The sequence below is a fragment of the Choloepus didactylus genome, chromosome 18, assembly GCF_015220235.1.
Source record: "Choloepus didactylus isolate mChoDid1 chromosome 18, mChoDid1.pri, whole genome shotgun sequence".
In the NCBI taxonomy this organism is placed as follows: domain Eukaryota; kingdom Metazoa; phylum Chordata; class Mammalia; order Pilosa; family Megalonychidae; genus Choloepus; species Choloepus didactylus.
Window position 1 is genome coordinate 21,524,956 of NC_051324.1, and position 18,324 is coordinate 21,543,279.

The 18,324-nt window shown below is 38.4% G+C and overlaps 1 protein-coding gene and 1 pseudogene across 1 annotated transcript in view; one reads left to right on the forward strand and one right to left on the reverse strand.

The window, feature by feature from the left end:
• Positions 1-18,324, forward strand: part of YWHAE (tyrosine 3-monooxygenase/tryptophan 5-monooxygenase activation protein epsilon) — a 50,426-nt gene that overhangs the window by 14,648 nt on the left and 17,454 nt on the right. The window lies entirely within an intron of this gene.
• On the reverse strand, positions 9,009-9,263 carry LOC119513228 (annotated as a pseudogene).

Genomic DNA, 18,324 nt, shown 5'->3' on the forward strand with positions numbered 1-18,324 from the left:
TCCTTAGATCCTTTCCACACTATTTTCTGTTAGAATTAAATAATTTTTTTTTATAGATAGAGTTAACTTTCAGTAATATGAAGTCTTAAGTTGTATCTTGGAGTCCCACAGAGCTCTTAACGTGATTTGAAAAATCATACATCAGTGGAAATAGTGAGCCTTTTAAAATGATGACATACTTCCACATCACAAATTTTGAGAAGCTGTAAGCAGCTGAATTGGTTATTATTATGATAAAATCAAAATTACCAACTTTGGCAGGAATTTAATGTTTAAACTACCAATAGAGGTTAGTTTAGCTATCTGAAAATGTTTTGTAGATAGCTAAACCTGATTGGGTCATTAGCGTGCAGCTCTATAGAAAATCAGATGTCCCATAGGATTCATGCTGAATTTCTTTTGTAGTTAGCTTATAATATCTGCTCCTAAAATAGGCCAACTAAATTCCTTTCTCATGTCTTTTAGTACAACATGATGGTTCAAACAGAGTATTTGTTATAGTGTGATAGAGAAGGTGCGTGGTACTTTTTTGAGAAAAAAATTGTTCTCTGCATACTCAGAATGTTAACAGCAGAGTAGTCATCTTTACCAAGATATTTGGATATTTTAGAAACCCATAAGGAAGATTATTGATTGTCATTGAATTATCTATGAATTGATTATGATTAATGCTTGTCAAAATTTCACGTAGTTGATATTTATTTCATTCATTCCTTAGGTTGTCTAAGCTTCAGCACATCATCTGAAATCAACACAACACTTGAACACATATGTAACTTTACAGAAATGGCTTCATTGATTTAATCAGATAAGAAGTACCATTTGAAGAGTGCTTCTCTTTTGTAAATCTCAAACATTTTCTGTGGCTACTCCTTTTTAATAAAAGTCCACATGGTAAATTCCTCTTAGAATTCAGTGCCTTGAAAATTTTTCCCAACAAACTTGCATACTTCTTTTTGTCAGAGACAATAAAAACAATTTAACTCAAGACATTTTAGTTGTTGCTTTGGTTGCCGTTAAACTTAGCCAAAATTTGTTATACATTAATTAATTGCTGGTGTTTATATCTGTATTTCTGCCCTTTTAAATGATGTCCCATGTAACTTGACAGCCTTTTTTTTCCCCTCCTGGAGAAAGTATTCCTTTTTTTTTAAATGCAATTTTATTGAGATATATTCACATAACATGTACTCATTCAAAGTCTACGATGAATTGTTCACAGTATCATTATATAGTTGAGCATTCATCGCCCCAGTCAATCTTTGAACATTTTTATTACTCTAAAATAAAGTAAAAATTAAAATAAAGAGTATCCCAAACACCCCATTTCCCTCCTCCCTCCCATTGTTCATTTACTTTTTTAATACAGTTTTATTGAGATATGTTAACACACCCTAAGTCTTCCACAGTGTACAATCGATTTATTCACAGCACCATCATACATTTGTGTGCTCATTACCAGAATCAATTTTTGAACCTTTTTCTCACTTCAAAATAATAAAAGCAAAAAAGAACACCTAGATCTTTCCATATTTGTCATCTAATTTTTGTCTTCATTTTCCCACTCATCTGTCCATACACTGGATAAAGAGAGTGGGAGCCACAAGGTTTTCACAATCACACGGACACTGTGCAGGCTACAAAGTTACATAATTGTCTTCAAGAATCAAGGTCACTAGGTTGCAGTGGACAGCTTCAGGTCCATTCCATTCCAACACATTAAAAACTAAAAGGTGTTATCTATATAGTGCATAAGAATACCCTCCGCAGTGACCTCTCGACCCCATTTGAAATCTCTCAGCCAGTGGAACCTTATTTTGTTTTGTCTCTCCTCCCGTTTTGGTCAGGGAGATCCTCTCAATCCCACAGTGCTGGGTCCAGGCTCATCTCCAGGAGTAATTCTCAAGTTGCCCAGGGGATTCACACCCCTGGGAGTCATGTCCCGCGTAGGGGGGAGGGTGGTGAGTTCACCTGACAAGTGGGCATGGGGGTTGGGGCATATCTGAGCAACACAGAGCCTCTCTGTGGGGGACTCCTAGGCACAGTTATAAGTAGGCTTAGCCTCTCCCTTGCAGCAACTAATCTCAGTAGGGAGAGCTCCCAGATTGAGGGCTTGGCCCACTAAATTGGCAGTCCTCAGTGTTTACAGTAAAATCAGCAATAACCCAGGGGGGGTTGTCCAACATTTCTGCATTTCTCCCTGATTCCTCAGGGGGCCCTGCAAATATACTTTTGCTCTGCCTATATCATTCTAGGATGTATCAGGATTTCACCCCAGCCTGTAGAAACTCACCAAGTCCCATTTTCCTTTCACAGCTCCATGCACCTATGGTATTCAAGCAAACTGATCATACAGGTTAAATTATCTAGTATGCTACAGAGAATACAGATCTTGCACCAAATAAACATCTCCTCCCTTGGTCTTGCACAAAAGTTGTAGTTTTAAAACCCAGTCAGTATCGTCCTTTACCCTTGGGCCTGATTTGCCTTAGCCCTAACCATATCTGCTTTGTTCATATCGCTAATTGAAGTCTGAACTCTTTTTCAGCTCTTTCAGCAGTTGCCTTGTAGGGTAATTATTGACATTCATAACTGCCAAACTCTAGCTCCAAGTCTCGGATGTCCCACAGATACCCAAAGTTCCAGAGATGGACTAAGTTAAACACAAGGAGCTCAGGATCTCAGGATTTAGAGATAACCATTACAACTCAGGAATAGATGTGACTGCTGTAAGAGCTTACAATCTGGGGACCATTACAATAAGCATTCCCCTGATAAGGTGTGCCCTAAGATTCAATTCTCAGTGTTTACACATTGTAATTAGTCCATATTAGTGAGGCGTAATGTAATGTTTGTCCTCTGGTTTCTGGCGTGCTTCACTCAAAATGCTGTACTCAAGATCCATTCATCTAGTTGCGTGTCTCACAGCTTCATTCCTTCTTGTAGCCACTCAGTATTCTGTTGTATGCGTGCAACACAGTTTATCATTCTGTTCATCAGTCAGCACACCCCTAGATGGCGAGGACCTTTTGACATCCACAATCCTAGCTTCTTGTGGAACTACCACACTGTCTTCCAGATAGGCTACACCGTTCTACTTCCCTACTAACAGTAAATACGTACATCTCTGTCCAAGTTCTCTCCAGCACTTGTGTCCCTCTTTATTTTATTGAATGTAAGGATATATTAAAATACCATACAGTCATCCACAGTGTACAGTCGTTTACAATATCATATAGTTGTGCATTCGTCACTACAATTAGTTACTTATTCATTACTCAAAGAATTAAAATAATAATAAAAAGGATAAAAGGGAAAGTAAAAATAAGATAAAATACAGCCACAAAGAAAGAGGAAGAGGTGAAAAAAGTAAAACGACAAAAGAAAAAAAATGACAACTAAAAAGTCACAAAAGAAGATGTTAAAATAAAATACCATAAAAAAGACGACACTAATGCCAAGAATCCCATACCCCTCCCTTATGGCCCCCCCTTATAGGCATTTAGCTTTGGTCTGTTGCTTTTGTTACAATTAAAGAAAGCATATTTCAGTGTTAATTCAAGACTGGTTTGCATTGATTGTGTTTTTCCCCAATACACCCCCTTTTTAACACCTTGCAAAGTTGACATTCCTTTGTTCTCCCTTATGCAAAAACATATTTGTACATTTCATCACAGTCATTGACTGCTTTAAGTTTTACTAAGCCACACAGTCTCAGTCTTGATCTTCTGTCTTTCCTTCTGGTGTCCTTCATGCCCCTAACCTTTCTCTTTCAAAGTCATCTTTGTTCAGTGTACTTACATTATTGTGCTACCATCTCCCAACATTGTGCTCCAAACCTCTCTCCTGTCTTTTCCTGTCTGTCTGCAGTGCTCTCTTAGTATTTCCTGTAGAGCAGGTATCTTGTTCAGAAAGTCTCTCATTGTCTGTTTGAGAATATTTTAAACTCGCCCTCATATTTAAAGGACAGTTTTGCCAGATATAAAACTGTTAGTAGTCAATTTTTCTCTTTCAGTATCTTAAATATATCATATCACTGCCTTCTCTTTTCTGTGGTTTCTACTGAGAAATTTGCACATAGTTTTATTGATCTTCCCTTTTATGTGATGGATCACTTTACTCCTGCTACTTCCAGAATTCTGTCTGGATTATCTGACATTTGATAATCTGATTATTAAGTGTCTTGGTGTAAGTCTGTTTGCATCTATTCTGTTTGGATTTGCTGCGCTTCTTGGGTCTGTAATTTTATGTCTTTCATAAGGGATGGGAAATTTTCAGTGACTTACTTCCATTATTGCCTCTTCCCCTTCCTGGACACCCATGACATGTACATTTATGCGCTTCATGTCACTCAGGTTGCTGAGACGTCACTCATAGCTTTCCATTCTTTTCCCCATCTGTTCTTCCCTGTGTAGGGTTTCGGATGTCCTGTTCTCCAGTTCATGAATCTTTTCTTCTGCCTCTTGAAATCTCCTGCTGTATGTCACCATTGTGTCCTTCATCTCTTGTGTTGTGCTTTTCGTTCCCATAAGTTCTGACAATTGGTTTTTCAAACTTCCGGTCTCTTCCTTGTGATTGCCCAGTGTCTTCTTTATATCCTTCATCTCTTTTGCCAGCTCTTCCCTCAACTTGTTGAATTTATTTTTGGATTGATTTTTTAATTGATTTGGGAGATTTGTTTGATTAATAATTAGTTATTTCAATTTCTGTATCTCAGTTGAAGTCTAAGTTTGTTCCTTTAACTGGACCATATCTTCATTTTTCCTAGTGTGATTTTTCGTTTCCCGTTGTCTAGGCATCTGGTTCCTTGAATACCCCAATCAGATTTTTCCAGACCAGAGTTGGCTCAGGTCTCAGGAGGAGTCCGTGTATTCAGTATTAGGTTTCCCTGAGCGTGGGTCCTAGAAGATTGACAGACTTTAGTGTGAGGCCTCTAGACTTGATGCTTTCCCTATCCAGCTCAGCAGGTGGCACTTGTCAGCCTGTAGCTCCCCACCAGCGTAAAGATGTGTGGTCCCTTTAATTCACAGTGGACCCTGACCTGGTGAGGGGCAGAAGCCAAGGTTAAGTTTCTGGTTTGTTTGTTTGTTTTCCCCCAGGCCCTGGGGTCTGAATTGTTTGAGGGAAGGCAGCCACTTGAGCTGGTCCATCCCCCCTTTTCTTAGGGAGGATACACCCCGAAGGGCGTTACCTTCTTCTCCATTGTCCTCCTTTGTCTTTCTGGCTTTGGTAACTCCACCCTTGCCTGGGTTAGCACGGAATTGACGATGCCTGAGGCTTTCTCTAATGGGAGGAAAAAAAAATGGAAAAAGAGCAAAAGCCCCTTTTCAGATCCAGCCCCTAGTCCCTCAGTTTTCTTGGGACACAGCCGTCTTCCAGTATTCTGATCTCAGCCGTCTCCAGAAGTCTTCGTTTTTATTTATTTATGTGCCCCCCCCCCCCCCCCCCCCCCCGTCAACCCTGCCTCCTCCCTGCTGGTAGGAATCTGCTTCCCTTCCTGCTCCGTGCTTGTTGCATGTATTCAGTACTCCACGTGTGTTAATTAAAACCACAGTTGGAGCTGGGTTGTGTCACTTTCCCTGTAACCTGTTTTTTGTTTTTTTTTTTTAACAGGGCAGTGTTTCAGCTCTCCCTGCCCTGTCCAAGAGGGGAAGGGCTTCAACTCTGGGTTTGGGGAGCTTTACTTAAGATTCTGTACTACAATCTCAGCCGCTCCACCCATTCTAGGCTCTTGTATGATGTGTGTGCGTTCATAGATGCCTCCCAACAGTTGTTCCAGATTATGTACCAGTAGTTCTGGTTATTTACTAGTTATTCTAGAGGACTAACTAAATTTCACCCTCTCTCTGTGCCGCTTTCTTGCCCTGCCCCTGACAGACTTTTAAAAGCATGGTTTAACTAGCTTTTTTAGTATATTGAGAAATTGTAGGGCTACCCCCTTTTCCAACTTCTTGTATTTAAGTGACTGTTTTTGATTAATGAAATGTGAGCAGAAATTACATGTGTAATCCCTTTCCTGATTCTTTTTCTCCTCTTCTTTGATCAGGGGATCTTCAAGTACCTAATGGTAGATCCTTAATTAGACATGTGAATGAGCAGCTGTTGTGTCAAGTCACTGAGGTTTTGAGAGGAATTTGGTTCCAATCGCAACTATCCTATCTTCTTGGAATACAGAATTATCCATTGCAGTTGATGGCTGTTGGTTCTTTAGAAAACGCTTAAGACAGTGCTTACTGTCTCACTTTTACTCTTAATTTTGAGATGCTACAATAGAAGAAATTGAGGCTCCTCTGTCTTCCAGGCTTTCCACAGTTTGCCTTAGGAGATTTGGTCTTTCTCTCTCTTTGAACTAGATGTTCCAAAACTCTATTAAAAAAAAATCTTGCAGAGGAGGGTCTGATGAAGAGCCTAACACTGTTCCTATCTCAAACATTTGGCTATTAGGGATTGAAAAAACCAGCACCATTCCACCCCTGTCCCCAGAATCCTGTAATCTACTATCTGTCTCTGAATTTGCATATTCTTGTTATTTCATATGTGATCATACAGTATCTATCCTTTTGTGTTTGGCTCATTTCACTTAACATGGTGTGTTAAATAAAGGTTTCTCCATGTTTTAGCATCTGTCAGTATTCATTCCTTTTTTACAGCTGAATGGTACTCTGTTGTGTAAATACCACAGTTTGTTTATCTCTTTGCCTGTTGATGGTCTCCAGAGTTGTTCCCACATTTTGGCTATTGTGAAGAATGCTGCTGTGAACATTCGTCACAAATATCTGAGTTCATGCTTTCATTTCTTTTGTTATGTGCCTAGAAGTCGTCCTTAATTTTTTAACCACATCTCTCCAGAACTAGCTGTTGAGATTTTAAGGGAGACATTTTCTGGCCAGCCTAACCTCTTCTTTTTAGTTCTCTCTTTGGTCTGCAATCTAGCTGTTCTCCCAATATTTCTATTGCTGGCACATGTCTGGGTTTCTGTTTTTTATTTATTTGAACTCCACCCTCCTCCTCACCTCCCTCTCCTGCAAACTCAGGCATCAGACTTTTTTTCTCCCTTACATCCCAAAAGAAACATGTTTTTCCTATGTATGTTGCAAGAGTCATTCCTCTGCATGTAGGGATCCCAGCACTGAGTTTCTCTGAAATGGGAACATGCCCAAGATTTAGACTGTTAATGTTTCTCTCCTTCAAAAGATAATTTTGATTACCTTTTTTGATTTTGGTTACTATCTAATGATAAAATGTCTTTTTCCTCTCAATTATACAGGAACTGGGAAAATACAAAAGTATTTGTTCTCTTACCCTTGCTGTTCTCTCCTAGTGCTGAATGGCTTTCTGTGATGGTGGATCTCTTTATTGTATAGGTCCCTATTTTCAAGTTTTTAGTTATTTTTTGAAGTGTCTATAAATTAATCATCATAAGATAAAGGAAAACTGAATGTGATGGAAAGATTGTGACATTTTTTTGAAAAGTCTTATGTCCCTTCTCATTTTGAATCTTTAGAGGCATTCTTTTCAGCAGTCCTTCCCAAATCAGTGGAAGATTTCATCATCATCATCATCTTCGTATTTGTCATCTAGGTAACTTTTCCTTCATTGAGAAGGGGAATCTAAAGTTTAAAGTAGAGCTACTTAGGTCAGCTTAGGCGTTTTAGTTTTTTTACATGATCATGGACTTTCCTTTCTGCTATAGAATCTAAGATTTTATGAGCTAGACTAGAAAAACTTTAAAAGTTAAAATGAGTAGTATACTATTGCTCAAGTTTAATGGGATATAAATGTTTCAGATAATATGGCAAAACGAATAGGATATGATAGATGGAAGAAGATGTAATGAGTTTTTAATATTAACGGAAAAGATGTGGAAAATAAAACATGAGTCCTTAACATGCTGCTTTATAAATGGTGGATAATATCTCATTTGTTCTGTGTATAAGAAGTGTACTTAACTGACCTCTGCTTAGCCAATCCCTGTGGTCACCCAGTTTCTTAGTACCACATATTCACCAAGCCCCCTACAGCATGATGGGTGATCTTGGATTGTATGCCACTTTCTAATGCCCGCACACTTTGGCTGCCATCAGCTGACTTATAGGGTAAACTTTTTTTTTTTAAACATAAAAATTGAGGCACGTTTATTTTTGATGCAGAAAAAAATGAGAAATTATTCAAGTAAAAATTTATTGAAAAAACTACGGCATGAAGTGTGTGTGTGTATATATATATTTAAAATTAGAGTTGTGGGTTTACAGCACGACTAATCATGCATAAAATAACAGGAATCCCATATACCACCCTATTATTAACACCTTGCATTGGCGTGGTTCATTTGTTGCAGTTAATGGGATCACATTTTTATAATTGTATTATCAACTATAGTCCATGGTTTAATTCAGGATTCATTGTGTTGGGTAGTTCCATGGATTTAAAAAAAAATCCTTTTATTATAATACCATATATACAACCTAACATTTTCCCTTTTAACCATATTGAGATACATATTTCAGTGCTGTTAATTATGTTCACAATGTTGTTTGTGCTAACCATCATCACCAGCCATTAAGAAAATATTTACATTGTTCTGAGTAGAAGCTCTGTACCTTTTTTTCAAGGTAGTTATGTGTCTTTATTACAAAAGCATGTATATATTGTAATTCTTGTAGGAGTTGATCTTCAGCTTGTTTCTTTTCACAGAATGGCAGATATCTTTTGAAGTTGGCTAAGAATATGTATGAAATAGACACTTCCCCACTCCCATCAAAAAAAAGCCTCATTGCCTCCACTTTCTAACCAGATTCCTGAAAGAATAATGGGTTTTGTTTATTTTACAGGGTAATAACATTTTCTTTCAAGGTATAACAAAAGGAGAGACTTGCAAAATATATGTCTCCTTTTGTTTCAGAGTTCTGTAAAATTACATTAATTATGCTCTTGTTTGTCCTTTGATTTAATAATCCAGTTTACCAGCAGCAAAAATTAATACAGTATGCAAACATATGCAACCCACATTAATCCTGCAGCAATATGATGTCAGTGTCATCATGAACACCTTGCACAAGTAGCTCGCCCGGGTATGTTAACAGTCTTCCTTCATTTTGTAGCTTTGAGGGTTCCTCCTGGTGTTTCAAAGGGAAATTTAGTATAGGTCATTTGTCATCTCGGAAGAGGACCACAAATAACACGTTTAACTTTCCATCAGCATTTTTGGAGCCCAAGCAATGAGTTTTCTCCACTGAGAGGTTAAACTCATGATTCACATTCATTGTTGCCAGGCCACACCTTCCTGGGGACTTGACTTGCATCCGTTTCTCTGTTTCTCTTTGGGTGGAAGGCAGGAGCAGCTCCAGTCCCATGGTTACCTTCTTAAGGTGCTGGGGAGGAAGGGCCAGCTCTGTACATTTTAAGCCTTACTCCCTATTCTGTAGGTTAGTCTTTTAATTAGATATAAATACCTAGGTTTTTTCCTCAATTCTTTAGCTCTGAATGAGTCCTAGGGTCCCTTGAGTGGGAATCAAATTTGGTCATTTTGTAAAATGGCACTTTTTTATCTTGTTTTGAATTGCTTTGATGGGATCCCCACCCCCTTTGTTTTTACACTTTCCAGCCATTTTTCTATTTAAAAACAGGTTATGACTCTAGATAATATGCCTTCCTTTTCTCTTCTACTTTTTTTTTTTTAATCATCATTTTATTGAGATATATTCACATACCACGCAGTCATCCAAAACAAATTGTACTTTCGATTGTTTACAGTACCATTACATAGTTGTACATTCATCACCTAAATCAATCCCTGACACCTTCATTAGCACACACACAAAGATAACAAGAATAATAATTAGAGTGAAAAAGAGCAATTGAAGTAAAAAAAGAACACTGGGTACCTTTGTCTGTTTGTTTCCTTCCCCTACTTTTCTACACATCCATCCATAAACTAGACAAAGTGGAGTTTGGTCCTTATGGCATTCCCAATCCCACTGTCACCCCTCATAAGCTACATTTTTATACAACTGTCGAGATTCATGGGTTCTGGGTTGTAGTTTAATAGTTTCAGGTATCCACCACCAGCTACCCCAATTCTTTAGAACCTAAAAAAGGTTGACTAAAGTGTGCGTAAGAGTGCCCACCAGAGTGATCTCTCGGCTCGTTTTGGAATCTCTCTGCCACTGAAGCTTATTTCATTTCCTTTCACATCCCCCTTTTGGTCAAGAAGATGTTCTCCATCCCACGATGCCGGGTCTACATTCCTCCCCGGGAGTCATATTCCACGTTGCCAGGGAGATTCACTTCCCTGGGTGTCTGATCCCACGTAGGGGGGAGGGCAGTGATTTCACCTTTCAAGTTGGCTTAGCCAGAGAGAGAGGGCCACATCTGAGCAACAAAGAGGCATTCAGGAGGAGACTCTTAGGCACAAATACAGGGAGGCCTAGCCTCTCCTTTGCAGCAACCGTCTTCCCAAGGGTAAAACTTATGGTAGAGGGCTCAACCCATCAAACCACCAGTCCCCTATGTCTGTGGTCATGTTAGCAACCATGGAGGTGGGGTAGGCGAATACCCCTGCATTCTCCACAGGCTCCTCAAGGGGGCACTACATCTTTTTTTTTTTTTTTTCCCCTTGTTTGTCTTTTTTTCTTTTTCTTTTTTTTTTTTTAACTTTCCCTTCTTTTTTCAAATCACCTGTATGAAAAAAAAAGTTAAAAAGAAAACAAACATACAATAAAAGAACATTTCAAAGAGACCATAGCAAGGGAGTAAGAAAAAGACAACTAACCTAAGATAACTGCTTAACTTCCAACATGTTCCTACTTTACCCCAAGAAAGTTACATAATATAGCAACATTTCAGTGAACTTGTTCCTACTACATCCATCAGAAATTAACAGACCATAGTCATTTCTGGGCATCCCCAGAACGTTAAATAGCTTATCTGTTCTTCTTGGATTATTGTTCCCCCTTCCTTAATTGCTCTCTACTGCTAGTTCCCCTACATTCTACATTATAAACCATTTGTTTTACATTTTTCAAAGTTCACATTAGTGGTAGCATATAATATTTCTCTTTTTGTGCCTGGTTTATTTCGCTCAGCATTATGTCTTCAAGGTTCATCCATGTTGTCATATGTTTCACCAGATCGTTCCTTCTTACTGCCGCGTAGTATTCCATCGTGTGTATATACCACATTTTATTTATCCACTCATCTGTTGAAGGACATTTGGGTTGTTTCCATCTCTTGGCAATTGTGAATAATGCTGCTATGAACATTGGCGTGCAGATATCTGTTCGTGTCACTGCTTTCCGATCTTCCGGGTATATACCGAGGAGTGCAATCGCTGGATCGAATGGTAGCTCTATATCTAGTTTTCTAAGGAACTGCCAGACTGACTTCCAGAGTGGCTGAACCATTATACAGTCCCACCAACAATGAATAAGAGTTCCAATTTCTCCACATCCCCTCCAGCATTTGTAGTTTCCTGTTTGTTTAATGGCAGCCATTCTAACCGGTGTTAGATGGTATCTCATTGTGGTCTTAATTTGCATCTCTCTAATAGCTAGTGAAGCTGAACATTTTTTCATGTGTTTCTTGGCCATTTGTATTTCCTCTTCAGAGAACTGTCTTTTCATATCTTTTGCCCATTTTATAATTGGGCTGTCTGTACTATTGTCATTGAGTTGTAGGATTTCTTTGTATATGCAAGATATCAGTCTTTTGTCAGATACATGGTTTCCAAAAATTGTTTCCCATTGAGTTGGCTGCCTCTTTACCTTTTTGAGAAATTCCTTTGAGGTGCAGAAACTTCTAAGCTTGAGGAGTTCCCATTTATCTATTTTCTCTTTTGTTGCTTGTGCTTTGGGTGTAAAGTCTAGGAAGTGGCCTCCTAATACAAGGTCTTGAAGATGTTTTCCTACATTATCTTCTAGGAGTTTTATGGTACTTTCTTTTATATTGAGATCTTTGGTCCATTTTGAGTTAATTTTTGTGTAGGGGGTGAGGTAGGGGTCCTCTTTCATTCTTTTGGATATGGATATCCAACTCTCCCAGCCCCATTTGTTGAAAAGACCATTATGGCTCAGTTCGGTGACTTTGGGGGCCTTATCAAAGATCAGTCGGCCATAGATCTGAGGGTCTATCTCTGAATTCTCAATTCGATTCCATTGATCTATATGTCTATCTTTGTGCCAGTACCATGCTGTTTTGGCAACTGTGGCTTTATAATAAGCTTCAAAGTCAGGGAGTGTAAGTCCTCCCACTTCGTTTTTCTTTTTTAGAGTGTCTTTAGCAATTCGAGGCATCTTCCCTTTCCAAATAAATTTGATAACTAGCTTTTCCAAGTCTGCAAAGTAGGTTGTTGGAATTTTGATTGGGATTGCATTGAATCTGTAGATGAGTTTGGGTAGAATTGACATCTTAATGACATTTAGCCTTCCTATCCATGAACATGGAATATTTTTCCATCTTTTAAGGTCCCCTTCTATTTCTTTTAGTAGAGTTATGTAGTTTTCTTTGTATAGGTCTTTTATCTTCTACTTTTTAAAAGGTGTTAATATGATTATATTTTCAGCCTTTTTTTAAAATCCACAGACAAATCATAAAATTTCTAGAATATACCAGATTCTCAGAATATCTCCCAATCCCTTGACTCTTGTATTAGGAAATAGTGTTGCTTCTTTGTCGGAAATGTTCATGATTCAAGGTAGATCATATATTAGTTCATATTCTAAGGCTCTGTAGATGGCCATGCACTTGTTAATTGGAAATAGTTTGGCTTGGTAGGCACATTGCTAAAGTGGGATAACCTGGGGCATCTATACTAAATTTCCCTTTAATTGTAATGTGAACAGACCTTAGCTCTTGAGGATGATTCTTGGAGTCTCAAAGTTCTTTTAGGGACAGATATTACTAAATTTTCCACTAATTAAAACAGGCTGCAGGAACAGAGCCTGAGAAACTGCCCAAAAAGGACTACAGAATTTCTGGTTCTGTCTAGAGGGGATCCATAAATAAATTTCATTTACCTAAGACGTTCAGTCAAAGCCCACCAAAATATATTTCTCAGACTTTCTATTTAAAATAGTCTGTCTTAGCCTCTTCGTTTTTCCATCAAATATTTGGGTGCGTTTTGTGCATTAGGTACTGTGCACTTCTGGGAATATAGAGATGGAGACACAGTCCATTCCCTTTTAGGAGGGTGATAATTAATGGGGAGACAAACACTGATCTTTAATACACAGAAATGTGGTCTTGGATTGGAGAGCCCAGGAAGGCTTTACAGACTGAGAGGCATTTGAGCTTGATCGGGAGGGATGAGTAGTTTTCTAGGCCAAGGGGATAGGTCATTAGCTAACTGATAAACCTGTATGTAAAGCAAACGCAAGACTTCTTTGTGTCACCAGAATCTTGAGTGATAGAACCTTTTTAAGGCAGTGCCTGATGCTGTGTCATGGCCCTTTTCTTCCCCTGGGGTGATTACCTTCAGTGTTAACTGTTCTTGGACTGATGGATTTCTTGTTTTTTTTTATGAGCACTCTACTTGAGAAGTCAGTCTAGAGTGGTAGCGAAGAGCACAGGCTCTGAAGTTACATTGTCTGGGTTTGAATTCACTTATTTATTTGCTGAGTGACTTTAGGCAGGTTACTCACAGCTTGTGTTTCCTGTCTTTAAAATCGGGATTACATTTTCTAACATCTGAAAAACATTTTTTCCATTTGGGAGAAATGGTTGTGTTCTGTATGTGTTGGTGGGAGGTACACTAATCCTATCAGTCAGTGAAGAGCCTTTTCGCTTTTCCCCTGACTGGTTCTGAACAGTTTGCTTCCCTCCTAATCTTGGATCTCAGTAGGAACTGTAGAGTTGGACTTTGTGGTAATTTGTAGTCAGTGTGCTGTTAATTATGCCCCCTCTTCAATTTTGTACCCCTTTATATGACTGAAAGATTACTGAAACTCAGCAGAGACTTGTTTTACCTGCTGGCATGGTCAATCTTGGGAAGAACATTTACAGGGATGTTGATGTGGAGGTGTTAGGGATATGGGAGTATTTGTTCTCTACTAGGCACTGGCAGAAGCTTTTTGGGCACAGTGTTCTGGGGAAAAATTAGTTTCAGTAGAAATAAACCACATTTTCATGTATTATGGTTTTGTCTCTGATATGGTCAATGGAACCATTTATTTTGCATCTCTTCTTTTTTTTTTTAATACAGTTTTATTGAGATATATTCACACACCATAAAATCATCTGATGTGTACAGTCAGTTCACAGTATTATCATATAGTTTTGCATGCATCATCACAATTACTTTTTTGAATATTTTCATTACTCCAAGAAATATAAATAAAAATAAGAATAAAAATGAAAGTAAAAAAGAACACCCAAAACATCTCATTACCCCCCCCCCCCCCGGTTATTCATTTACTTTTTGTTCCCCTTTTTCCTACTCATCTGTCCATGCACCAGATAAAGGGAGTATGGGCCACAAGGTTTTCACAATCACACAGTCATCCCATGTAAGCTGTATAGTTATACAATCAACTTCAGTAATCAAGGCTGCTACTGGATTGCAGTTCAACAGTTCATTTGTTTCCTTCTAGCTATTCTATTACACTAAAACCTAAAAAGGAATACTGTATAATGTATAAGAATAACCTCCAGAATGACCTCTCGACTCTCAGTGTCAAGAGGTCATTCTGGACCTCTTGAGAGACCTCTGAGTGAGATCTCTCAGCCACTGAAACTATTTTATTTCATTTCACTTCCCCCATTTGGTCAAGAAGGCTTTCTCAATCCCACAGTGCCAGGTCCAGGCTCATCCCTGGGAGTCATGTTCCATATTGCCAGGGAGATTTACACCCCTGGGAGTCATGTCCCACGTAGCGGGGAGGGCAGTGAGTTTACCTGCTGAGTGGCCTCAGAGAGAGGACACACCTGAGCAATGAAAGAGGTTCTCTGGGGGTGACTCTTAGGCACCATTGTTAGTAGGCTTAGCCTCTCTTTGCAGTAACAGGCTTCATGAGGGCAATCCCCAAGATCGAGGACTTCTCCCACTACAATGGTAGTCCCCAGTGTTTGCAAGAATATCAGGAATTTCTAGGTGGGGAAGTTTCGTATTTACAATTTTTCCCTAGTCCCTCAAGGGGGCTTTGCAAATATACCTATGCCCACATTACTCTAGGATGTATCAGGGTTTCATACTAGCCTGTACAAACCAACCAGATCTCACCCCTATTCAAGTTTCCCTGTAACTATGGTGTTTGAGTAAATGGACCAAACAAGTTACATTAAGTAGCATGCTACAGAAGAGACAGATTTTCCACCAAATTAGCATCTCTTCTCTTTGGTCTCACACAGGCGTTATCATCCTTTTCCCTTTAGTCTGGTTTACCTTAGTACTAACCAAGTCCATTTTGTTCATAGCTGTAATTAAAGTCTGATTGCTGTATGGGGGTAACACTGATATTTGTAGCTGCTGAGCTCTGGCTGTGAGTCTCAGGTGTCACACAGATACCCGAAGTTCCAGGGACTGACCAAGTTATGCACAAACAGCTCAGCATCTCAGAATTTAGAGATAACCGTTACAACTCATGAATACATGTGACTGCTGTGAGAGTTTACAATCTTGGAACCTTTACCATTAGCCTTCCCCTGATATCCTACGCTCTCAGATTCAGTTCTCCGAGTTTGCAAATTAAAGTTAGTCCATATTAGTGAGGTGTTATAATGTTTGTCTTTTCGATTCTGGCTTATTTCACTCAACATACTTTTCTCAAGGTCCGTTCACCTAGTTGTGCATTTGTTGTTATAGAAGCAAATAAAGGGATCCTCTTGTGGGTGAATTCATACAAATATTTGCATCTGAGGTGTGATTAAATCAAAGCATACCTCTAGAGTCAGATTGCTTGGGTTGGAATTGGGTGATGTTGAGTTATTTCTTTGTCTCCAAGTTCTTTAGTTCAGTGTATAAAATGATAATACTGGTACCTTCTTCAACCTCTGTTGAGAAAGTTAAACGCATTAATGCATGCAGTGCATTTGGAGTAGTGCCTGGCATGGGGTGGTTTATTTGTGAATGAGTTTGTTGAATGAATGTGTACATACTTCAAAGAACAAAACCAAGAACAAAGCTGAATTCAAGTCAGAATGGAAAATATTTGACTCTGATTCTGCCAGAATAGTAACAAATAAAGGTGTTCGAGAGCCTAGCTAGTTTAGTGGAATGGTTGTCTAAGTTCTTACCACACGACGAAGGGAAAATGACCTGGAACCAAACACGTTAGATTATCAAGATGCCCTTTGACTTATAGGAATTAAGTTTCCGAGTTTTTGTAACAGAGTGATTTCTAGTCAACTACCCATTGCCTGAAACTCTGAGAAGTTCCAGAAATTATATTTTGTTTCTTAATTTTATGTATCAAACTGCTTATGCATTCACAAGTAGTGATTTGACTAAGCTGTCCTTTGGTTCATGATCATACCTGCTGCAAACAGATTTGACAGTTTTTCCACCTTCCCCCATGAAATACTGCAAAGATGATTTCATGACGTGCTAGTTGTGTTGAGGAATTTATATGAATAATGGTTGATGTTAATCCCCTACTGGTGGAGGTTTTAAGGGTGTGGACAGCCTAGAGTTTTGGATAAATCAGCTTTCACATGTAGTTTGGGATATGTTACAGTTAGGATCATGTTTCTGTTGCTAGTTTTAAAAGAATAAGGATGACACCAATGTTAGAAAGTTTCGTTTTAGTCATAATTGGTGTAGAGTCCTGGTTATAGAACTTTTAGAGGGATTAGGGAACTCTGTCTCTGATTCCTAACACTATTGTCCCTTAATCTGTTGTTTTAAGGAATGGAGAAATTCCTGAAGCAGATAAGAGGATAAGAGCAGATAAGAGGTGTCAGTAATAAAGGCAACTCAAATGAGTCTTAGTAGATACTTCTCCAAAGAGGATAACAACAGTGGTAAATAAGCTGGTGAAAAAATGCTCAACATCATTAGTTATCAAGGAAATGCAAATCAAAACCACAATGAGATGCCACTTCACACCCACTAGGGTGGCTGTAAAAAAAAAAAAAAAAAAGAACAAGGAAAATAAGTGGTGAGGATGTGGAGAAATTAGAATCTTAAACATTGCTGTTGGGAATGTAAAATGGTGCGGCCCCTGGTGAAGACAATTTGGCAGTTCATTTAAAAAGTAAACAGTTATGGTATGACCCAGCAGTTCAATTCCTAGATGTATACCCAAGAGAATTGAAAATATATCTCCGCACATAAACTTGTACATACATGTTCACAACAGCATTATTCATAATCGCCCCAAAGTGAAAACCACCCTAATGTCCATCAGCTGATGAAGAATGGTTAAATAAAATGCAGTGGGATGAAATAGAATGGGATATTATTGGGCAGTAAAACAAATGAAGCACTAGTACATGTTCTACACCATAGAAGAAACTTGAAAACATGTTAAATGAAAGAAACCAGTCATAAAAGGTCATATATATATGCCTCCTTTTATATGAAATGCCCAGAGCAGGCAAATCCATAGAGACAGAAAGTAGATTGGTTATTGCCTAGGGCTGGGAGTAAAGGGGAGCTACTGCTAATGGGTAACAGTTCCGTTTATTTGGTTTGGTTTGATGAAGTGTTGTAAAATTGATTGTGGTGACAGTTGTACAACAGTGAATGTATGAAAATCCATTGAGTTGTATGCTTTAAATGGGTGAATTATATGATACCTAACTTACATGTCAATAAAGCTGTTACTTAAAAAAAAACCACTGCTTCTGTAGTTGTGCCACAGTTCGTTGTGCCTTGTTTTGATACTGCATAAATGGACTTACATTTAATTGTGTCTGGAACAGTGGGCTTTCATTCAAATCTAGACTATTAACTTCAGTACCCAGAGACATATCACTGCTAAATTTTGGTGGTATAATATAAAGTTATGGCTAGTTTTTCCGTGTATGAATAATTAATGCTACTGTTTTTGGTGTAGCTGGGTTACTTTCTGAATTGCCTTGTTGACAGGGTTAGAAAATTGATTCAGATGTTCACTCCTGAGATATGTTGGGTTTGTTGGTTGGTTTTTTAAAAACACAATTTTATTGAGATGTATTCATATACCACACAGTCATCCAAAGTGAAAATCAATTGTCCAAAGTATCATCACATAGTTGTACATTCATCACCACAATCTTTTGAACATTTTCATTACTCCAAGAAATGTAAATAAAAATAAGAATAAAAATAAAAGTAAAAAAGAACACCCCAAAACATCCAAACACACACACACACACACACACACACACACACCATTATTCATCTACTTC